This window comes from Schistocerca cancellata, chromosome 9 (genome assembly GCF_023864275.1).
Source record: "Schistocerca cancellata isolate TAMUIC-IGC-003103 chromosome 9, iqSchCanc2.1, whole genome shotgun sequence".
Taxonomy (NCBI): domain Eukaryota; kingdom Metazoa; phylum Arthropoda; class Insecta; order Orthoptera; family Acrididae; genus Schistocerca; species Schistocerca cancellata.
In genome coordinates, this window is record NC_064634.1 from 233,866,540 (window position 1) to 233,892,196 (window position 25,657).

A 25,657-nucleotide genomic window follows, 5' to 3' on the forward strand; every position below is an offset into this window, starting at 1 on the left:
TTATTAACATTGATTTGGTATTAGAATTATTTTATTGTTTCCCAGGTCCGCACAAAGGATAGGAATAACACCAGAAGAAATTGAGCGTCTTCTTCTGTAATCACCTGACGAAGAAGATTACGCAGATTTCTCTGACAGCGATGGGGAAGCAGAAATAATTGAAACCGCAGATCATTCCAGCGAGTCTCAGCAGTCATGCGTTGACGGGAAGGAAGTGAAAGGAATGCCACATGATGACTGCCATTGTTATATTGGCAAGGACCAAGAAACTTTGTGGATAAAGAACCCGTTAGCACTACCAGGGAAACCAAAACGTAAGAATACAATAAAAGTCCTACCTGGCCCCAAACGCAATGGTAGAAAAGCTAAAACTGAAATTGAAAGTTTTCTCAATTTTTTTGATCCTGAGATAATTGATTATGTCTTTGGAAACACAAACAAGTACATAAAAGACAAGAGATAATCTGTAAAATACTCAAGGGCTAGAGATTGCAAAACTACTTCTGCTTCTGTAATAACGGCTCTTTTAGGAGCACTGTTTCTCATGGCAGTGCAAAGAGGAGGACACACAAATGTATTAGAACTGTGGGCATCAAATGGATCAGGAATGATTATTCTAAGGACAGCATGTAGATACAAGCTCTTTCTGTTCTTGCTCAAGTCACTGAAGTTTGACGATACTTCTACAAGAAAAGAATGACTAGCAACTGATAAACTTGCTGCCATCCGCAATCTCCACACAGCATTCCTGAACAACTACAGAAATAACTACAGTCCAGGGGAGATCACAACGATAGACGATATGCTTGTCCCATTTCGCGGACGTTGTGGTTTTGTTCAGTACTTGCCCAATAAACCTGCTAAGTAAGGATTGAAGTTGCATGCATTGTGAGATAGCAAGACATTTTATACTTTTAATTTTGAAGTATACTGCGGCCGACAGAATCCTGGACCATATGTTGCATCTAACCAGCCAATGGATATTGTGAAGAGATTGGTTGAGTCAATCAAGGGAACGCACAGAAATGTAACTACAGACAACTACTACAGTAGTTATCCTGTGGCCCAGCATCCTTTAGAAAATGGTCTAACGTTCATTGGAACATTGAAAAATAACATGAAGGAAATTCCTCCAGAATTGTTGACCAACAGATCTGGAGAAATTGGAAATGGTCCTTTCGGATTTCAAGATGACTTCTGTCTTGTTTCGTGCCAAACAAAAAGGAACAAGGCTGTGCTTTCCCAGTCGTCAATGCATGAAACTGCTGAAATCGACACCGCTAAAGGCAAGTCTGTTGTAAATTTGGACTACAATGCAACAAAAGGTGGAGTAGATACTGTGGATTATATGCATACTTCCTACACAATGGACCACAAGAAGATGGCCCTCAGCATTGTTTTTTCGTTATCTGAATGTTGCTGGGATAAATTCCCAGGTCTTGTTATTTGCAAACAATCCAGAGAAAAGGTTCAGAAGAAGAACCTACCTAAGAAACCTGACCTTGGCTCTGTTGGACTGCCATTTGAAAGAAAGGGCTCAGCTCTCTACTCTACCATGAGATATTCAAGGATTTCTGTCACCTCATCAATCAATTCCCGCCAATAACGATGAGACTGTAAGAAGGTGTGGGAGGTGCCATCATTGTGGTGGTAAAAAAACTAATAAAACTACTGTCACTCGCAATAGCTGCAAAAGATACGTTTGCAAGCAACATTGCCAAAATGTAGTCACATGTAATGATTGCAGAGCTTCTCTGGAAGAAGAAAGTGTATGATTCTTGATATGTATTTTCTGACTGCCCTATTCTTTATTATTACTAGAAAATTTTTATACATATTACACGTTTTTGTAAAATTTGCCTTAACAGTGGTAAACAATCGAATCAAATCTGTCATTATAATTTATTTAGAATTTGCTATTAAAGTAGCGCTTAGGAAATATACTGGAAACGTATGTCACATATTCTGTAACAATTTTAAATTTCCCATGCACCTTGGATATATGTATACAGATCATATTAAAAGTTGCTCTTAAGAATGATGTTATAAACAATAAATAATTAATTCCACCCAAAATTAAATAAAAACCTTTTTTATGTATTTAAAAGTAGGCAGCACTGAGTGCTGCACGTGCCTGCTGATGCAACAATCTTAAGCGTGTCTGCCACAGGATTAAATCACACGAACACTGAAGAAGTTTGTAGTGATTTATGCTAACACTTTCAATCATTTCGTTTCACAATACAAATTAGTGTAACACACATAACTTGTACCCCATCCTCACACTTCAGACTTGTACAACAAACAGCTCAAAGACAAAGATTTACATCTAACAACATGAAGCACTGAAAATACTAAACAATATCGACCTGATTGTGGATAATCATCTTGGGAACATAAAATTTCGTCAATAAAACACAAATATTTGTTTATCTTCTTATGAAGTCCATAATAGTCATTGTAAGTACATTAAGTGTTTATATAAGTTAAAGCTTAAACATTTTGTATAAGTATGTGCTAGTGGATTTCTGGGATTTAAATCTTCAATCTGGAATCGGTCTTTTCATATGATCCAAGATCGGTTAGTACATGTATCTCACTATAACCTGTCTTATTACAACTACTTGCCTCCACCAAAAAAATTTTAATGCATAAAAGGGAAAACGATTCTGATACAAAATGATAAAACTGGTTATGGCAACAAGATTTGGAGTATAGCAAATCAATATCCACATATTCCTCATTACATGAAATAGAACAATTTGACTACCTTAGTGTCATTACGTCATTCAAGAGAGGCAATAGCAAAATTTCGCTTTAAAAAGTTCTTTTCTCACTAATTTTCAAAGCAGTTTGAAAGTCTGATCTTTTACCTATTGTGTAGCTCTCAAACTTTTAGCAAATATCATGTAACATGTATGGGATATGGAGAAGATGTTAGATATAACAGTGATTTTATCATATTGGCATGACAGTATAACTTGTATTTCATGAAAAAGTCTGTAAACATTCTGATAAACCAAAAAAATACTGTGATCAACCAGTGTCTGTTAATAAGCACTACACAAAAAAATTCTTTTTCCCTTTCTTATGTACTAGTGCTTATAAATCTGTCTTCAGAAATTGAAATATCATTCATTGGTAATGCTATATGACCAAGAGGAACCATGTTAGAACACACAGAGTTCATTGAAGTGCTCTAAAGAAAATAGAGCAATATACTTTGGGCCATGGAAAAAAAACTAATGTACTTAGTTAGGAGCTTACAGCTTTTACTCAGAACAGTAATGAAATGTTTTGGTAACAACATTTTACAATGTCTTTTACACTTAACATTTTTCACTAATACCTGCATATCCTCTATAGAGCCTTACATCATCACCAGGTATGTCAGGCTTTCACTGAAGCAAACTTCACGTTACTTTCTTCAGTATTGTTACTCAGTGCATATTCATTTTACCAAACTCCACAGTTGTCTGTAATTTATCATCTAGAATGGGTACCAGGACCTTATTACTTCCAAATTTAACTTTCATACAGAACATTTAACGCTCAGCATATAAAAATTTGCAACAACAAAAATTATTTCTGGCCCTTCTTCGCAATAATTTTTTATGTACAAAATGGCAGGTGCATGAAGTGCAGACCCATCTATCACCTCACAGAATTTCTGGTGAAATAAAATAGGACACACCTCAGATTGAAAAGAGTAAAAAAAATTGAAGAGCGGAGTGGAAACAGAACCCTGACAGGAAAGACTCTGAGTCTACCAGAAGTTAAGAATGGTTACACCCAGCTTGGAAAGGCACCAGTCACAAAGTGGTGTACCTACCAAAGCCAGCAGACCCCCTACTTCCATTTCATGTGCAAGGTTATCAATTTTATCACTCTTTTGTCATTTAGTCTCCGATTGTTACAAACATTTTACATTTGTTAGTTTACATGTTACATAATAGATTACAATAGGATATGAAAAATTACTTTTCAGATATATCAAATTATGTTACAGAATGAGACAACTAGCTCTTTCTTATGTGTTTTCTTAAAAACTCAAATATTTAGTTATTTATATAAAATATATTTTCCATAGAGTACGCAAAAAATATCAACAACACTTAAATTTGCTTTAAAGTGCTGTTCCTTAACTATTTGTCGCTGTTATATTTAAATTCTTCTTTCACGACTAGATAAAGTTTACTGATTGAATGGGGTAACCTGAAAGTTCAATACATACACAATAAATAATATTAAGCATAAAATCTATCCTAGTACATGCAAGTAAATTACATACAGAAAAATGAAATTGCAGTTATTTTGTGAGAAACAAACACGCTCCCAAAACAAGTTTCATTGGGTGACAAACAATTAATTGTAGATAGCAAACAGAAGTGTTCTAATGGTCACTTCAGATTCCAGCGTCTTTTCACACAAACATCAAGACCAAAAATAACATGGAAATGGCACAAGTACTAATTCATTATATTCCACAAACAAGACCTGAATAAATGTTCAGGAATTGACTCAGACTTATACTTAAAGCTTTGGCTTTTCAAATGATTAGCTAGTTAAAACATCACTCTAAATATTGACAAATGACACTATAAAAAACTAATTACTTCTTATCCAAGAAGATAAAGAATATAACTTGAAAAGTAACGTGGTACAAGCAAAAAGCAAGTTACCACATTTAAGTTGTTAGCCCAAAAATTTATGAAAAACTGTAAATATATAGTTCTTTACCTATGGTCGAAAGCATTTTGGTTCTGCAACACGTTTTTGTTGCAGCTATTACCATGTTGTTATTCAGAATGAAAATTATTGCCGTTTATTCCATTATGTTTCTTCTGATGATAATTGTTACCATCATTGTGGTCACTATGTTCCTTCTTATTGGGATTATTACAGTGCCAATTTTGATTTCTACCTATTTCAAAATGTGTGTATCTACTATAGTTGTATTTTCCTGTTTTTCAGAGCTCTCATCTTGATACATGCATTTCAAAAACAGGTCTATTGTCATCTGGCAAATAGGCTACATCCCACTATACCTCAGCTTGTAGCCTTTTTAAAACATCAGTCTGAATGAGTTTATTAAAAGGTTTGCTCAAATGTGCAAATTTTTTAATTTGATTTTTGAAAAACTGCTTCATGCTAAGATGACCTTCACAGTAATTATGTCCACTGAGAAGTTCACTTTTTTATTCTATCTTTTTTAGTCTCTGATCAACATTTATCTAAATATCTTTTCTCAAAATCTGTATATGTTGTGCCATCAAAAAATTTCAGTTTGGTGTCAACATTACTTTCCCATATTTGAATTAGACTATTTACATTTTTTTTACAGGAGTTAATTTGTTGTGCACTTTTTTTAAAGCAATAGTTTCTCTGTCTTCAGCGATCTCATCTTTGATGTATTTGATTTTGGTGTTAAATTTAAGTTCCATTTCTTACATTTTGGGCTCAACAATCTCTAATCACGCATCCAACCCCAAATTTTTTCATTGATATTGTTTAGTTTAGCTGTATTTTTACCCATATGAGCAAATAATGCTCCTATTTAATGGCCGAATTCTCTAAACTGATGTTTACTTTCTTGTTCATGATTTTCAAATTGCTCATAAACTTTTGCAAACTGCTGCTTATTACCTTTAAGCATTTGATTAATCATTTTCTTAACAATGTCAGCATGGTATTTATATCAATATTACCATCCTTTTTAAAATGTACATGAATCCTCTGTGCCTTTTTTCCACACTACTGCATCATCAATGGAGTATTCCAGTTTTTATTTCGCAACACTACTTTAGTTTCCCCTGTCTTATTTCCATCCATTACCTTAGACTCCTATTCAATGACTTTCATTGCTCCCATGTACTATTTCCCTCCATTACCTTAGACTCCTGTTCAATGACTATCATTGTTAATGATTATTCCAAGAAACACTTCATCAGAAAAAGGGAAAAATAAGAAAATACATCCAGTACTTAACTTTGTTGTTGGACGTTGACATTGTTAATTGTTCACCTCACTTTTTGGTTTTCATTATTTTCTTCTTCTTCTTCTTGTTTTTGAACTCTTTTTGCTGCTGTTGTTACTGTCTTGTCACAGTGATTCTTACTTTGTAGGTTACTTGTATAAAATTTTCGCAATGCATCCACTTTCAATCTAGAATAAGAAAAATAATCGAACACAGTATTCGTAAGTTACTTTCAGACGATCTGGATGATGCCAACGTATTCTGTCCATCACCACCCTGTAGTTGCCAAAAGTTGACTTATTAATTTAGAAGTAAGTTACTAATTTGAGCAGCACATTACGTTTTCACAGCACTTGCCACACTGAGATAGTGACAAACTGCAGTCAAAGATAGCGACAGTAGAATTTGAATAACCAATTTAAATAACAATACTCATCTTTTATTCCCCTTTTTTGTTGTAAGTTGATTGCTTATAATCGATTCTTAGGTATAAGTTTTTATGCTGGTCTCGAGGATGTCTGGGTTCCTTCTATTAATTCATATGTTCACTGATGGACTCTGTGGTGATTAACGCTTATACTTTCAGTCATTTCATTTCACAATAAAAAACAGTATAACACACATAACTTGTACACCATCCTCACACTTCAGACCCATAAAGCAGACTTCTCAAAGACAAAGATTTGCCTCTGACAAGATGTAGCAAACAAAATACTATCATGTATCGATCCATTTGCGCAAAATCATCTTTGGAAGATAACATTTCGTAAATAAAATACAAATAATTGTTAACCTTTTAAGAAGCCCATAATCATCATTGTAATTTCATAAACTGTTCATATAAGTTAACGTTTAAACAATTTTGTACAGCTATGTGGTAGTGAGTTTCTGGGTTTGGAATATTCAACTTGTAATCTCACCATAACCAGTTTCATTACAACTTCCAAGGGATGCTCCATGAAATATATGTAAGTAGCGTAAGCTTTGGGGAAAATTAAATGTACTGTACACACACACACACACACACACACACACACACACATATATATATATATACAGGGTGTTACAAAAAGGTACGGCCAAACTTTCAGGAAACATTTCTCACACACAAATAAAGAAAAGATGTTATGTGGACATGTACCTGGAAACGCTTAATTTCCATGTTAGGGCTTATTTTAGTTTCGTCAGTATGTTCTTCCACCTACGCTCAATGGAGCACATTATCATGATTTCATACGGGATACTCTACCTGTGCTGCTAGAACATGTGCCTTTACAAGTACGACACAACATGTGGTTCATGCACGATGGAGCTCCAGCACATTTCAGTCGAAGTGTTCGTACTCTTCTCAACAGCAGATTCGGTGACCGATGGATTGGTAGAGGCGGACCAATTCCTTGGCCTCCTCGCTCTCCTGACCTCAACCCTCTTGACTTTCTTTTCTGGGGGCATTTGAAAGCTCTTGTCTACACAACCCCGGTACCAAATATAGAGACTCTTCGTGCTCGTATTGTGGACGGTTGTGATACAATTTATTTAATAAAATTGCAGCCAAATAGCCATATACAGTTACTTTGCTTAACATTTTACATTTACATTTTACATTTTTGCATATTCATTTATCGATTTCACTCTTTCACTGCACAGTTCTATGTGATATCGTTCACAGGCTTCGTTACACAGTTCACATACACATGTTGCGATTGGGTCGTAATAAGTTTTGTTCTTGCAGATTAGATGATGAAAGCCGTGAATAGAAAGTCTAGTTACGACATGTCGCTGTTCAAAGTTTGGTGCTGTCCATTGCTTCGGTGCCATAAAACTCCGGCCATATTTTTTCTCGTTTGTCCTCCATGATCTTCAGTTGCTTTCTGGAAGCCCTGGTGTGTGGCATCATATATCGAAGTCTGATGTCTTTAATTAGGAATGTCTCTCTCGCTAGCAGGTACACTAGTCTAGATCTTGTTGTCTTTGAGAGACCTAGTGCTCTTTTTAGATAGGTCGATTTTACCTTTTCTAGTGTTTCTAGATTTTTTTCTGTCAGTTGGTCCCATATATCCTCCATCCCATAGTCCAGGATTGGCAAGATTTTTGTGTTGAATAATTTCATGGCTGTTTCTAGACTGAGTAGGCGGATGTTTTTGATGTCCTGTATTGCTATTATTGCTTGGGCTGCACGTTCTGTTGTATGTTTTGTGAAGCATTTGGCTGTTGGTTGCAATGTCACTCCTAGGTATTTAAAGCCTGATGAGATTTTTATTTTTTGTCCTCTGATACTGATTTCCGCATTCTTGGGTGGTTTGCCTCCTTTTCTGAAAATTACCATTTCTGTCTTTGTTATGTTTATGTGTAGTTTGTGTTCACTGCACCATCTGCCTACTTTCTCAATGATTCTCTGCAGCTTCTGTATATCTGTTGAACCTACGGCTATGTCGTCAGCGTATGCATACACATACACATCTTATTCATTTTCTCCAATTCGGAGTACTTCTTCAGTGGCAAGAATGTACAACAAAGGACTCATTGGTTTACCCTGTAAGACTCCGTTCGATTGGAAAATGGGGTTCGAAAAAGAGAGGTTGTCTGATATTGCAATTAAGTTGTATTCGAGGATTGATTTGATTATTCTTGCCCATACGCTATCTTCTCCCATTGTGTTTTCCAGTTTTCGGACTATGAGCTCTCTTTCCAATAGGTCAAAGGCTTTGGTAAAGTCTATGAACACTGTGTAGAACATTTGTTTCTTTTGTAGCGCATCATCGATGTTGTTTAGAAGAAGCCTGACTGCGGCAAGTGTTGATCTTCCAGATCTGAAACCCATTTGTCGTTCTGGGAGATGACAGTCCACAGAGGCTTGGATTTTTTGTGTTATTATCTTTGAAAACATCTTGAATTGAGTATTTCCCAGGGCTATGCCTCTGTACTTGTTTGGGTCCATTAGGTCTCCTCTACCTTTGTAGAGAACTTTTATTGTCGAGTGTGATACAATACGCCATTCTTCAGGGCTGCATCAGCACATCAGGGATTCCATGCGACGGAGGGTGGATGCATGTATCCTCGCTAATGGAGGACATTTTGAACATTTCCTGTAACAAAGTGTTTGATGTCACGCTGGTACGTTCTGTTGCTATGTGTTTCTTCCATGATTAATCTGATTTGAAGAGAAGTTATAAAATGAGCTCTAACATGGAAAGTAAGCATTTCTGGACACATGTCCACATAACATATTTTCTTTCTTTGTGTGTGAGGAATATATATATATATATATATATATATATATATATATATATATATATATATATATATATATATATGTTTGTGTGTGTGTGTGTGTGTGTGTGTGTGTGTGTGTGTGTGTGTGTGTGTGTGTGTGTACTAGCTTACCTCTTGCTGCTTTGTTTGTATACATGGCAATGCCTGAAGAGGTTTCTTTGTTTTTATTTAATAGAATTTGTACATTGTTCACAAATTGGACCATCTTGTCAGCTTTTCATTGTAATTGAGGCCATATAGGCATGGGCTTTTCCAAATGTACTTCTGACCAAAATTGATTGATAGCTGTGTCCAAAGTTTTTGTTAATCATACCATTTGGGTCCTTGTGGAGATATTTCTGTAGTTACTTTCATCCCTTAAAAATGTTTCTTTACATCTATTCTTCAAGTGAAAAAACTAATTTCCCTTATTGTAACTTTGTAAGTTTTTTAATGTAAAGAAATATTTTATAAAAATTTTCATCCCCTATTGCACTCCCTTAGGGGTTGAATTTCCAGAAACAATGAAAAGAGTATGTTTTAATTTCAGATTCAAACTGTCATTGATGTTGCCTTAAAAATTCATAAGCTATTCTTTAGTAATCATTTATTTTCAAAAATTTTTCTCCTACTATTTTACCTCCTTAGTGATTTAATCTCCAAAAATGCTGAAACACGGATTTTTTATTTTCTGACTGAGAAACCAAATACCAGTTATCGTAGTTCTAGCTTCGAATTTTATTTAATAGTGACATACTTTAGAAAAGCTTTTCATCCCTTGTTTCACCCCCTGAGGAGTTGGATATCTGACAATCTCTTCTTAAACTGTGTCTACAATATAAATATACACACCCTCTCCAAACTTCAATTTCTTATTTTTAGTGATTTGGGCTGAGCGATGATAAGACAATGCATCACTCTGACCCTATCTCAACGCCTTAGTTTGAGTTTCCAAAAACAGTGAGAGACGAATTCTTTCATCACTAATCGAGAAGGAAAACACCAGTTCTGAAGATTTAGCTTTAAAGATGCATTCGCAATGAAATATTTTCATAAATCGTTTCCCTCCTTATTTCACCCCCATAGGGGTAGGTTTGCAGGAACAAGGACTTTTGTATGCTTTCTTTCTAACTAAGTAGCCAAATTTAAGTTGTCACAGAATTAGCTTTAAAAATGCTGTTTGGATTAGATTGGAATTTCGAAAAATCTTTTCTTAAATGTATTCCTGTCCACAATTTCACAGTTTTCAATTCAGAGTCAACAGTATTTAAATTTTATATATGTGACTCTCCCACTTCTCGCTCTTATCATAAAGGAAAATGTGACAGTTGAGGAAAGCATTTTATCTGTCCATGTAAAATAATTCACAAAGAAAATTGTTGTGCCTCTACAAGTTCCAGAATGGGAGAGCGAGAGTTAAGGGCATTCCGCTGGTGTGCATCATAGCGTATATAAGACGGGGTTATGGCACACTGTCAAAGAACAACGGGAGTTTAATGAGTGCAACCAAAAGTGGTGATTAATTTAGGTATTCTCCCGAGGAAAGATGATTCGACAATCCGTATCAACAGATTTATAATAGCATGGAATATTGATGCGTCTCCACCAATAAAAAATGTGTCCTTCGCGTTTCGTGATGAAAGGCTTGGAAATGACAGTGTGTTAACAAAGATTAAATCTATTGTTCGCCATTACAAACAACTTTTGGGTGTCACACGTAACACAAACGGTACCAAAATCTGTTAGGAACATGAGCAAATATTACTAGATGGAGATAAACATGGAGAAAACATCACTTAAAGTGTCTCGCAGACTTTAGCTCCCTGTCTTTGCATATGTGAATGACGGATTTCATGGTACACATCGAGTTTAGCTGACGGATGTGGTAGACGACAGAAGTGACGTATTGAAGCAATGTGACAGAATTTAACAAAGGAAATACTGATGGAAGCGTTGCAGTGAGTTATATGAACACCTCTTTAATTAAGAAATAGCGCATTGTAATCAGTTCTGTACAAGAAACAGGATAATACTAACAATTAAAGAGTAAAGCGGCGTTTGAAAGAAGTCAGTGAATAAGCACTGTGGTCCTACTTTTTGGTAGTATATGTCCGTGAAAATAAACACGAATCGATACAGACATGTAGTCTTGAGGATCTCGAATACCTGAGTTCAGATATCTAATCCCGAAAATAAACGAATTAAACGCATGTGCGCACACCAAAGTAGAGTGGGACTTTATTTAAAAGCTCTCATTTTAAATAAGTTTCTTGTCACTTGATCCTCTGATTCAGTGTCAGCAGCAGAACAGCGGCTATCGTGGGAAAGAATAGTCAATTTCTTCACAAGAATTTGTTTTCGGATGCGTTAAAAATGGAATTGGAAGACGATGTATCTCTGTTTGTGCATAACTGATGTGTATCGAAGAAATTAGGAGTGTGTTCTAATACAACAGCATTTTGCTACTCACCACATCAGTGAAAATAAGCGAAACAAGCTAGAAAATAAACTGTTAATTAAGAACGTTCTACTTTCATACTAGGAAACTGACTGAGTCCAGTTACCAATAAGAAAAGTTTTACAAGTTGATTCTGGTAAAAACAGCAACAAGTCACTGATAGTACTATTATTTATTTACAAAAATGTTAAACATAATGATTTCCAGCCGACACGTCGTCTTCAGCCGCACGTTTCCGTTTGTTGCCTATTTGTTGTTCTTTACATTTGTTGGTTCTTGCTTTACTCCCACGATTAATGTAAACAAGAAATAAATGAAATATAAAAATGAACAGCCGTCTGAATATGAATCTTTCGGTTTGAAACCGGTAACGGCGCTATTTGTGGAAATAAATAGCATTACAGACAGGGATTGGTCGCTCGTTTCATCTTTTCAAAATTCGAGTAATATTTTATACACAGCCTCACAAATGTCACTTTTCTATAAAGTAGTGGGAAGAAAGTTTTTGTTCCAAGTACCAGTAACACTGAGGCATTATTTTTTATCTGTGATAATATATGTTCAGGAATCTACATTCGTTTTGTAACTAGTAGAACTGTTCCAACTAACAGCACTGGAATTCTAGAGGGAAGTACAGCTAAGCACGTTTACGAAGGGATGTTCTCCATGACCTTGCACCTAAATCAGGCTGAAGAAAATGCAACAGAGCACCGAGATCACAACAGCAATGGATTCGCGTTTTTCCTTTAATGACACTTGGAACGTTTCCTATTTCCGTTCTTCATATGGTTATAGGACCTATTGTTCTAATAGAAAGAAAGGTTCTAAGAACATATACGGAGATCTAAGTACATGTTGAGAATCGGATATTCTGTTCTAATAGAACAATAAAAGGCTTTTGCTCTCCTTTCAGTGAACGACGAATTCTTGCGAACACTCCTAGCTGCCTTCGGACTTAGTTGCCTTATGGCTCTGAGCACTATGGGACTCAACTGCTGTGGTCATAAGTCCCCTAGAACTTAGAACTACTTAAACCTAACTAACCTAAGGACATCACACACATCCATGCCCGAGGCAGGATTCGAACCTGCGACCGTAGCGGTCGTGCGGTTCCAGACTGTAGCGCCTTTAACCGCTCGGCCACTCTGGCCGGCAGTTGCCTTATGCATCGCGCATTCTCAATGGCTGCGGAATGCATCGCTTACGATTAACATTTCCAAAGCCGGGAGTGTAAGGTATATGTCAGGTAACTGCTCATGATGAATGGAAGTTGAAACAACTTGATTTATGCCATCTTCAGTCCTATTCCTCGCACACGAAGGTTTTGGAGCATCTACTGCTCGTCGAAACAGTTACAATCGTCCGAACGTTGCTGTTTCTACAGCGATCCCTTCTGTTTGTTGCAGATGACACCTTGTCTGCAAATACCTGGAACAACTTGCCTAAAATATAGTCTCGAATATTGTATCTAAGAAGGGAAATAATCAAACACGTCAATGTCAGATGTAGATTGTTGGTGACTTCTAATCACTCATAACTTACAATCCGAGTGGATACCGTCTCATGCACGCTAGTTCCTTCAGTAGTCTCCTTTACCGTAGTCAAACGGGAAGACAAATGACACGAAACAACTTTTGGAAACATACATACTTTAAATGTTATCTTCGTCTTCCTTATAAGGCTTATCCTCAATGCCACATAGCTTACTAGAAGAAGTAGATAACGACTATGATAAAAATGTTCGCTGTCTAATTATCGCCAAAATACGCAACAAGAAGGAAGGTGATCAACTTGCCGAAAGTAGACTGTTATCACGGTGACGTTCTCGTTCTTATGCGTGCTCTTCCACGTCCAAAATTACTGGTGAAGAATGCTATATAAAGAAAGACGTCCACGATTACTTTCAGTCTTTCGCCATGGAGAAAACACTCCTTTCCGTACTTGTTGTCGCTGTGTGTCTAGGTAAGTCACCTTTTCCAAAGGTATAGGCGAATACTCGACTGTCATACACATTTACTTTCCTCAGCATATTGATTGTGTGGTGAACTAGCTAATCCAAGTATAAATAAAAGAGGAAACATAGATACTTATACGTAAGAACAAAATATTGTTGAGTGAGGAACAGATCATGAACAACAGAAGTATTTGGCAGTGGAGAACGGGAAAGGTTGGCCCTTTTTTTCTTGATTTATTTTTCGAACTGCATTTCAAATGTTTCCATTGATATTTGTATGTGAAAACTTTGGTACATTGTTTCAGCAGCTTTGCAGCTAACCATTTGTGGTGTCTCCCTGATTGTCTATTCACATAAACAATATTTAATACAGTAATACCACCTAAGCCAAATTACGCCAACAATGGAGTAAAATGGCCCAGTAGTTGGGGCAAGTTGCCGCACATAATTTTACCACTTAATTAGTTATCTAACTGAACATATGTCGACTTTAATACTAAGACTCGATTTTAATAAGAATTATCACAGTTTTTCGCAAAAACTAAAACCATAAATTATACTATCATTGTTATAATAACAGTTTGACAGAGTAGTATGTCCAGAACTTTTATCAGTCTTTGTCTGATTGGCCGATAGGATCTTCACGTTCTTAAAAAGGAAAAAGTTCTTACGGATCATTTTAAATAGGTGTGCCCACCGCTCATAACTTGGCCACTGACAAGGGAAGGCCTCAGACACGACCAACAGATTCGGCTCAAATTTGGCATGTCATTTATGTACAACTTAAAACGAAGGAATGTAAGATATTTTGGGTCAACATCCCCGCGTATTTGAAAAAATCACCCCTAAAGGTTATGACAAGCAATGCACTCAAAATTTGCGGGATCGATAGATAATTGTAAATAGAGCATTTTTCGTCATCAGGTATGGGGTCAAAAACGCATACTTTTCCAGAAATCGAGGTAAGAAACTTCTACAACTGCCGCCTCTATACCTATATGGTAAACGAATTTCACCGATAGCATAACGGCCAAGGTTGTGCCGGCACGGTAGCTCAGCGTGTTCGGGCAGAGGGCTGCGTGCTCTCTGTAATAAAAAAGAGAAACAGAGTCGTATAATCAATGATCAACTTGAACGGATGTATTGTGACATCCGCCCAGACCAAACGCAACGAACTATATCGAACAAATGAAGAAAAGGTAACTGGCTGTTAAAAAAACCTGGCGATAGAAATAAACATCACACGGCTGGCACAAAGGTGTGCAGTTTGGCGGTATTACTTTTACTGTGCACGTCGGCTGACCCTCGCTATCTATAAACATTGTGTATTAATTTATCCACTCCAGGAATCCATTATCAGAAAAAACTCGTTATCAGAAACGTATGGTCGTGCGGTAGCGTTCTCGCTTCCTACACCCGGGTTCCCGGGTTCGATTCCCGGCGGGGTCAGGGATTTTCTCTGCCTCGTGATGGCTGGGTGTTGTGTGATGTCCTTAGGTTAGTTAGGTTTAAGTAGTTCTAAGTTCTAGGGGACTGATGACCATAGATGTTAAGTCCCATAGTGCTCAGAGCAATTTGAACCATTTTTTGAACCAGAAACGTATGTAAACATTTTCCAACGAGTCGGTTAAACGATTGACCTCTTCTATAACCCGAGGACCAAATGTAACATTCGTTTCTTGTAAACACAGGAAAACCTTAGGCAACACTTTTTCAGAGGCTGTGATGGCATATTGCACCGTGTACGAATGTGTTAGATTGTTTTTACTATCAAGTGCGACAAGAGTTCGTTTTTCTCCATAATGCGATAACGTGCGTTGAATGTTCACCCGATACTCACATCCTGTTCTATCGGTGTTGATCACGTAATCACGACTAAAACCGGTTATAAGTGACGCTGTTTTCGTTCACAAAAGAGCCGCCACTTTCTGTGTATCTTCTATATGTTGTACCTCCTTATGAGAGACGTATTTAGTGACGTGCAGTTGACGAATTTTATACTCCGATTTGAGATTTTTTGCCCAAGATAATGATGCAGCGGACGTAAAATCCTTGTTGGCCGTATATTGAAGCGCTGCACCTGCAGCACACTCCTGAAGTATCCTCGTTGTTACATTCTCGTTACGAACGTCCGGTATTTGTCGTATCTTGTCTCTCATTTAACGATATCACTTTCCCACAATTTCAAGTCCTTCTTCCTTTTCAAGGCTGTTGTTGCTCCACTCTTTTTCAGTGTTTGTAAGTTCCAATTTGGATGATTCCTGGCTACCGCTAGCGCCTTTACTTTTACTTCAAGGGGTGTAGCACCGTAGTTCAGTCGTTTAGTAATCAGTTCGTAATACTCATCGGGAACAGATGAAGCACATATTCCCAGTGACGTGGAGATTTCAAAAGTGTTATTACCATTTTGCGATTCACTAGTTGGGATATCTTCCACTGAATCACCTTCTGCTTCGTCTTCATGGTATAGTACTTCAGTATCAACAAAAGTCGTTTCGTTCGTCAGCTCCAAAAATCGCTTAACGATAGCCGCTCCTATCAATCTGGAACGCCGACAAACAGAACTGCCTGCTTCCTGTAGTGGATTGATTTTGCATCTGTCTTGCAACACTTTTACAAACCAAAACACAGCGTCGGTATCTTCCCGCTTGCCATCGTCTGTGACAGGCTCCCAACTATATATTACAGCGCTAGTCGAAGGGTGTACATCCTCCATTGTTGAGATTATGCACCTGGAACAAACAATAACTAGTTACTACGGCATAGACAGACGAGCTAATTACTACAAACTACATACAATACTCGTCATATGTTACTTATGGAAGAACACTACATTCATTCACAAAACGTAATTCATTTGGTGCATTAACGATGGAAAAATCACTACATGTATCAGCGAGGTTCGCGGCAGCCTAATGACAGAAATCAACTCTTCCCGATTTACTTCTATAAGGCTCGTGCTGGACACCTTCACTCTTCCAGGTTCACAAATATAATATGACGAAGAGGCAACCGGGACAACATAACTCTCCCCGCGTGCATTCTGTCCCGTGCCCCACTGTAAACAAGCGTCGCGCGGTTGGCTATCTGTGATCCCTCGTGAGGAATTCGCAGCACTCTTACTCGGAGCTGTTTTCATGTCACAAGGTTCAAAAAAATGGCTCTGAGCACTATGGGACTCAACTGCTGTGGTCATTAGTCCCCTAGAACTTAGAACTACTTAAACCTAACTAACCTAAGGACATCACACACACCCATGCCCGAGGCAGGATTCGAACCTGCGACCGTAGCAGCAGCGCGGCTCCGGACTGGAGCGCCTAGAACCGCACGGCCACCGCGGCCGGCCATGTGACAAGGCTTAAAAGTTTAATACTTTATTAACTCACGGCGTTTGGGAAATCAGTTTGCCTACCTTATTATTATCATTCCTTATTGATTTACTTACCTTATTAACCCTCCTATCCCCATCAATTGAAATATGGAAAAATACGAGGGCTGTCCACAAAGTACATTACGTTTTCGTTTGTGCCCGTTAGGGGCGGGGCTAGCGCGGTCATCTTGGTGTCATGGCATTCCGCCGCTCAGTCGGCATCCTGCCGTGCTAGTGAGAGGTTCGTGCTGTACTCCGTTGAGTTTCTGTGACAGTTTGAAATGTCAGCGTTAATTGAAAATGCCGCGAAGTGTGAAGTGCGTGCTGTAATAAGGTTTCTGACTGCAAAAAACTGTACACCGATAGAAATCTATCGGCAGCTTTGTGAAGAGTATGGGGACAACATAATCACTGAAGGTGGAGTGCGTCAATGGGTCATAAAATTTAAAAATGGCCAAACTAACGTTCACGACGAAGAGCAAAGTAGAAGACCCACCATAGTGACTGCCGAACTTGTCGAAAAAGTCGATGCCGCGGTCCATGAAAACCGTAATTTCACAATAACGGAACTTTCTATGAGTTTTCCACAAATTTCACGAAGTTTGTTGCACGAAATCATTACCGAAAAGCTAGGTTACCACAAGTTCTGTGCAAGATGGATACCAAAAAAATTGACAGAGGTTCACAAAAATCGGCGAATGGCTGCAGCGTTAACGTTTTTGGACGCTTACGAGACAGATGGCAACTCATTACTCGATCGCATCGTTACTGGTGACGAAACATGGGTTAAGCATGTGAACTGCGAAACAAAATTGCAGTCAATGCAGTGGGGGCACACAAATTCCCCCCAAAAACCCAAGAAATGCATGCAGACAATGTCGGCAAGGAAGGTGATGGCGACTGTCTTTTGGGACAGAAAAGGTGTGATTTTTGTGGATTTCCTGGAAAGCGGCACTACAATAAACTCTCAAAGGTATTGCCAAACTCTGCACAACCTCAGAAGAGCAATACAAAACAAGCGCAGGGGAAAGTTGGGCTCAAAGATCTTGCTGATTCACGACAACGCCCGGGCCCACAAGGAAAATACCACTCGTGAAGTTCTCGAATCTTTTAAGTGGGAGTTGTTTCCTCATCCGCCGTACAGTCCCGACCGCGCACCGAGCGACTTCCACTTATTCCCAGCAATGAAGAAGTGGTTGGCTATGCAGCGTTTTGATGACGACGCAAAGATTCAAGAAGAGGTAACCACGTGGCTGAAGGCGCAGGCGGCCGAATTTTACGACGAAGGAATTTCCAGGCTCGTCCATCGCTACGTCAAGTGCCTTAATTTAAATGGCAACTATGTAAAAAAGTAGTATTTGAGTGTGGCTTTCATCTGTATATAATTAAAAAAATTTCCAATACTTTATTTATTTTTAATTCCTAAACGTAATGTACTTTGTGGATAGCCCTAATGCAAACGAAAAGAATAACATCCGCTAAGATCCTTCGAGGTTCGAACCCGGGTTTTCCGATTCTCAGCCAGTTACCTTTTTTTTCTCATTTTGTTCGCTTTCGCTCGTTGTATCTGCTCGGGGAGGACGTCGTAAGACATCCGTTTAAGTTCGTTGTTGATCGATTAACTCAGTTTGTTTATTACAGAGGGCAGCTAATCCTCTGACCGAACACGCTGAGCTACCGTGCTAGCAAGGAATTTAATTTGCCTATCTTATTATTATCATTCCTTATTGAGTTACTTACCTTATTAACACTCCTATCCCCACCAATTGAGATATGGAAAAATACAAACGGAAAGAATAACATCCGCTAAGATTCTTCGAGGTTCGAACCCGGGTTTTCCGATTCCCAGCCAGTTACCTTGGCCGTTGCGCTGTCGGCGAAAAGCGTTTACCATGTGGCTACAGAGGCTGCAGTTGTAAAAGTTTCTTTCCTCGATTTCTGGAAAAGTTTGCATTTGCGAACCCCACACCTGGTGATGAAAAATGCTCTATTTACAATTATCTATCGATCCCTCCAATTTTGAGTGGCTTGTTCGTCATAAGCTTTAGGGGTGATTTTCTCAAAATTCCGGGGGTGTTGACCCTAAATATCTTAGAGTCCTTCGTTTTAGGTTGTACAAAAGCGACCTGCCAAATTTGAACCGAATCGGTTGGCCGTGTCTGAGGCCTTCCTCTTGTGAGTCCTTTCATCAATTGAATTGCTGTGACAGAATGGTTTAAGGCAACCGAGGCACAGGACATCCTCATCTTCATCTTCTTCATCGTGAAGAACCTTCTTCGGAATGCCTACTTCCTTACTGTTTTTTATGTGAGGAGTTTAATCATGTAATTTAGCTTGAGAATTGGCACTTTTTAGGTAATAGGTTTTTGAGCAGAACACCAGTATTTCCCTTTACAGTGGTTTCTTTTCTCTCGGTGGAGGCTTGTTTTTCCCATTGTAACGCATCTTTCACTGGAGTGTCTGTCAGCGTAGCCGAATTCTTTGTGGTTAGTTTTCTGGTTTTTCCTTGTTTGCCATTTCTCAAATGACTGGATTTCTTCAGGCGTTGGGTAATGCGGTTCGTCAGCTGAAATGACGTTGAGCTTAAGAGGCGTTGTTTTGACAGCATAGCGCTACCATTGTGTTCCTGAGCAATTGAAGGACCAACTTCAGCAATTCAGCCACACCCATCAGCGTTAGGTTGTTATGAAAGAAGGCATCTATGAAAATCAAAAAGTAAAATATAAATAAAATTTAAAATCTTATACACGTTACTGATTTAAAATCTACGCAACCTATAATTGACTCACGTACAAAATTTCATTAGATATGACTTAGACTCAAAAAACGAATGTATCTATTAAATAAAAGTACTTCTTACATAAAGACAGCGAGGAAGGTTGGCCATGTAGACCAAAGTTCCCCCACTATTTAAGTGGCCGATTGTGCTCCGTTGCCATATTTGAATTATTTTAGTTCGTTTACGAACACGTTTTAAACACCTATCGCTGTAATCCTTGAACTATGGACTTTTATCGTCGTACTTACTTGTTTAACAAGAGTGTTGTCCTCAGGCACACAACAAAATATCTTCAATAAGCAAAACTTACTTTTACTAAAAGGAAAACTTAAAATCGTTGCCCGCCCTCTCTCGACAGTTTACGTACTCTAACGTATTTGTTTAAAGACCACTGTATTATTGCTAGTAACGTCCTTGGCCGGTGGCGCAACCTAACGATATAATACCAGTCTGCCATCGTGCCACTTATGACAGTGTTGACCGATCTCCCCTGTTAAGTTTCGACGTTAGAGTCATCTGCATAAGTTCATCACCTACAGCTCTACAGTTTTTATGGGAAATGCAGGTCTTTAATCCAAATTTCTAACAATATCTTCACTTTTACATTCTGGTGGCAGATACATATATACTTGGGTCAGAGTTTTCTTGTTCTTTCGCCTAATTTAAAATTAATTACTGTCGGCGACACTATACAACTTGACATTTCGTCAAGATGGGAAGTATGCAGTACATGGATGTGCAAACTTAGCAGAAATCTTGGAAAACAAGGTATTTCAGTACAAAGTAGATTATAATTGTTGTCTGAAGGTAAGGCTTCTGCGTGTATTAATCTTGTCTGTAGGGCACGACAATGTGTTACCTTACAGCAATTACAGTATTCAGTAACTGTCTTCTGTCAATGTAACTATCACTAATCAAGCTACCAATGATCATCCGTAGTATCTGAAATTAAAGAAAATCTCACCTAGAGTATCAGTTAGTGTTTCGGACACTATCTGTATGAGGTAATTCATTCTACAGTAAATGTACTGAAGTTTGACAGCACAGCAAAAGCTAGCGTTTCTGTTTGCTCACTCTGAAAGTGGCCGAAACGTATACGATCGAAATATCAGGACAAGAAATACATTTTATGTGTCTGCACGCCTCAAATTTAATGTATCATTCGTTGTGCTGCGAAAACATGATTGCATACATTAGTTTATCTTACTTCACTCTCTTATCACTATACTGTTAATGTCACTGTAGTCACTGCAATCTAACAGTACCATACGTATCAGTAGGAGCTGCACGGAATATGACTCGGATGATCTGGAGAGCACTGAAACAATAACGACTTATCATAATGAAACATTCTGAAAGCTGCAGCCAGCCGGAGTGGCCGAAAGGTTCTAGGCGCTAAAGTCTGGAACCGCGCGGCCACTACGGTCGCAGGTTCGAATCCTGCCTCGGGCATGGATGTGTGTGATGTCCTTAGGTTAGTTAGGTTTAAGTAGTTCTAAGTTCTATGGGACTGATGACCTCAGAAGTTAAGTCCCATAGTGCTCAGAGTCATTTGAACCATTTTTGAAAGCAGCAAGACTTCCTTTTCGCTTTATTTTTTTCTCTTAACGACAAGGACTCATTACTGTGGTATACAGTAAATTGTATCTCCCTGATTTCCTCATATTATAAGAAATATTTTGCTTTCTTTTTCTTTTTGCAGGCGTTTGCTCAGCACAGTTGTCGTGTCCTGATCGATGCTTGGAGCTATCAAATCAGATACGTGGTCCTGATTTTTCCTTAGGTTTGTATATTAGGACTGTATTTACTGAAAAGTGCTTGATCATTATAGCAATAGTCTGTAGCAATGTAGTTTGAAATTTTTTCATCATGTCTCTTAGTTACATTTTGGTCGGTCACTTTCACACGAATAACGGGCGTGGAGGTCGTTGCTTCACACAACACTTCTAGGAAGTTAATGATAAACATCGAAACGGCTTCCCTCCCCACACTAGCATAAAACTCCACACACACACCCAAACTCACTCAATACAGCCTCTACTGTGATGGAGTGTGGGTATCAACATCATTTCAATTACATTTAACTTTCAGAAGCCGGATTTTGTGTCAGAAGTTGAACAGTACGACAACATAATGTTATTGCTTTACTGCAATTATATATAGATATAAAGCATACTGTTGACGACTAAATATTGTATAAGAATTAAGCAGTTACTTTTTAAGTAATATAATTCACCTGTGTGTATTGAACAGCATAAAGTAAATTTACAATCCTTAGAATGTAGGCTAACTACGTGACATATTAATTAACCAGAATATTAATGCTGCTGAAAGGAGACGAAAGAATAATCTCCTACATCTAAAAGGAAGAACTTGGAGTGGACATGTTTGGTTAAGAAGGGTCTGAGACAGTGTTGTTAACTAGTATGTGGGGAAAACCACGAAGGACCTGAATGAATCTTTAGGAGAAGTAATATACGTTCAAGCCGAAAAGATACCAATATCACTTTCCGCTAGTGTTATAGCCCTTCTGGCTGCAGATAAGGAAGACTCAAAAGTCCTGCTAACATGATAGAGGTGCACACTTAGTCAGCAAAAGGGTTTAGGGATAAACAAAACAAAAGTGAATCTGATGAACGATGGCTGAATGGAGAATAACTATTCCTTTCACATCAAATTAGGAATGACATAGTGGTGTATAAGTGCAAGAAAGCTCCTGTATAGGAAGTAAGGTAGCAAAGGGCAGCCAAAGAAACTAATACATTAAATGAACATTAGCACAAAATGAGAAAGTTTTCTTCAATAACATATCTGCACGTGCATTAAACATTGATTTGGAAGAGAAGAAGAAATTCCTGAAAGCACATATATGAAGCACAGCACTTAATTGTAACTCAAACACGGGTTCACTGGGAAACTGGAGTCGAAGAAAGCTGAAACATTTGAAATCCCATGTGGTTGAGATGAATGAACAGATTTTTTGAGATATCTTCTATTTCATCCATGACTAGTTAACTAGGCACCAAAAGGGTTTGTAGAGGGCAAAAAGTAGCAGAGAGAGACAAAAGTTAGAATATGCAAAATCGGATTCTGGAAGATGAGCAAGGTAGTCACACTGATATGAAACGTTTAGTAAGATAAAATAAGGAGAGACGGACACCAAAGAACGAGTCGAAAGACTGAAGACAGAAAGATAAGAACACGGTGTTGTTCATATATTTCAATAAGTAAACGAACACTGAAACGTGGGATGCATGTACTAGTTATTCAGTCTTCTAACGTGGCCATGACTATCATAAACGTGTGTCTGTGTCGCAACATTTGACGACAAGCTTGAAAATTATTCCAATGATTGATGTTTTATTGGATTTCATCTTCCACGATGATAGACCGCTAACACGTAGCAAATTGCTTAGCAGCATTCATTCGTAGAACGTCCTATATACACATCACAGACACTAAGGTTGTATTGGGAGGTACTATAAATTACGGGAAAATGATGTTTTTCAATGGAGAGCTGTTAAAATATTTGCTTATGAGAACAATTCGATGCTAATACTATCTGTGTTTACAGATTCTAGGCCACACCAATAAAATATTTTCGTTCTGTTTGGTAGGTGATCTCTTCAGATACCTTACCTTTGCTTGTTGGCGATGCAGTAACTACCAGGTAAGATTTTTGTACATACATTGTAAATGAATAGTATAATAACGTTCCTTACTAAAATACAGGTGTTTCACTCACTGCATCTGCCACTATATATTAGAATGGCAATTTCTTTTGCTATGCAATAGACATCAATGACACCTACAACAGCGGAATCAGCAACAACATCTACGGAGTCGTCTTCAGATACAGAGACGACAACGTCCGAGGGCAGTGGGTCGGCACGCATCAACGCACGACCACGCCTACACAGCGCTAGCGTGCGGCCTTCACTCTCCAGTGCAGGGTCTCGCATCAATGCACGACGGCACCTATCCAGCGCCAGTGTGCGACCTTTACTCTACGCTTGAGGTTACAGTCGCCAAAACAGCTAAGACATTCCCTGAAGATAGCTTCTGTGGCATATCATTATTACTTACTTGATTCTTATTATAACTGCACCATATGTAAAAAGTGAATTCTACAAGTTTATTAATAACAGAATAAAAAACATTTTTACATTCACAAATCCCATGCACGTTCCCACACTCTAGAATCTTTAGGAACGGATATGAAATATTTTATACGCCGTAAGTAGGAAAAAAAAACTAGGATAGGATTCCGGGGATAGGATACTAAGTGCATAAGTTTGTAGCATTTTTGTTTTGAATGGCAGTTAGCAGAGAAAATGATGAAAGATCCATGAAGGTGGCGCACAAAGTCTTTGAAAGGGTAACAACTTTAAATATCTTGGTTCTATACTCAATGAAAGGAACGAGATAGACCAGTAAATTACCGCAAGGAATACAAGCAGGAAACAGGTCAAGGTATGCTCTGATAAAGCTATTAAAGTCCCGGCTTCTATCGAAATTTTCAAAGACCAATATTTATAACACAATAATACAACCTTTAGTCTTATATGGAGCAGAGACCTGGACCATCAACCAAAAGATGGAGAGAAAAATTCTGACGTTTGAGAACGCCATCCTCAGACATATCTTTGGACCAGTGAATGAAGGAAATGAATGGAGGAATAGAAAGAACTACAAATCGCTGGAGCTATACAAGTCTATGGACACCGTGACAGTGGACAAAGAAAGAAGACTGTAGTGGTATGGACACGTAATGCGTCGAGAAGACCTGATCATCAGGCAGATAGAGGAGGAAGATATTGGAGGCAAAAGACCAAGGGGAAGACCGCGACTCAGATGGACTGATCAGGTCAGAGAGGACATGAGTACGCTGGGGCTGTCTGAAGAACAATACATGGACCGAGGACGCTGGAGGAGGCTCATTGGTGAGGCCAAAGACCGACTGCGGTTTGTGTGGCCAACGCAGTAAATAAGTATGGTGGTATTGTGGTTGCTGTTTGTTTACTTTTCGATCGTAATTTTTTATTTGTAGTTACCTGTTGCTATCTGAGTTTACATATTGTCATTTTGAGATAGCGAGTGGAGATGTGGGTCCTAGAAAATGGAGTGCGAAGAGGAGAAATCGAAATATTATCGACATACTCTTCTGTTCGCGTAAAAGAAACGGGTGGCAGCAGCAGTGGTAGCCAAAAAATCTGCGCCCTGTATGGGGGTAATGCCACTGGACACAGCACGCCAAGAAAATGAATTTCTCGTTTTAAGGGGGATCGTTTCAACAATAGTGACTCTGCGAGTTCAGGAAGACTTCGGGGTTTGATGAATATCGTTTAAACCTAAACCTAGTAACGCACAGTGACCCACGTCTCCGTACTCGAGAACTGATAGATGCGACGAACTGTGGTCATTCCACCATCATGCGACGTTTATATGTAATTGGGACGGTTCAGAAATCGAGTATATGCTCTAAGCCAAAATCACAAGAACCAACGGGTGGCTATATGCACATCTCTGCTTGCTCGTCATCAATTGACTCTTGAAGAACATCAACCATCCCTATCATGCGTTTTTACAGGCGATGGAAAATGTTGTCTTTATGCTACCATAAGGAAAAGAAAGGAATAGTGGAGTCCCAAAGAAGCTGCAACTTCCCGTACATTAATCGACAGCAGATAATGTTGTGCGTCTGGTGGAACAGCGAAGGTACGGTTCATTACAAATTGCGAACCCGAGGTGTAACCATCAGTGCTGATGTTTACTGTCAACAACTGAGACGTCTTGCAGACGCAATCCAGTAATAAGGACCTTGAAGACTACGCGAAGTGACACTACTTCGCGATAACGTCCGCCCA

The 25,657-nt window shown here is 38.5% G+C and overlaps 1 long non-coding RNA gene across 1 annotated transcript; it reads left to right on the top strand.

The window, feature by feature from the left end:
- The first annotated feature begins 13,602 nt into the window (after positions 1-13,602).
- On the top strand, positions 13,603-23,843 carry LOC126101560 (uncharacterized). The gene is made up of 4 exons (XR_007522340.1): positions 13,603-13,649; positions 21,493-21,573; positions 23,408-23,460; positions 23,586-23,843. It is a non-coding gene; the product is annotated as an uncharacterized LOC126101560 (long non-coding RNA).
- The last annotated feature ends 1,814 nt before the right edge of the window (positions 23,844-25,657 follow it).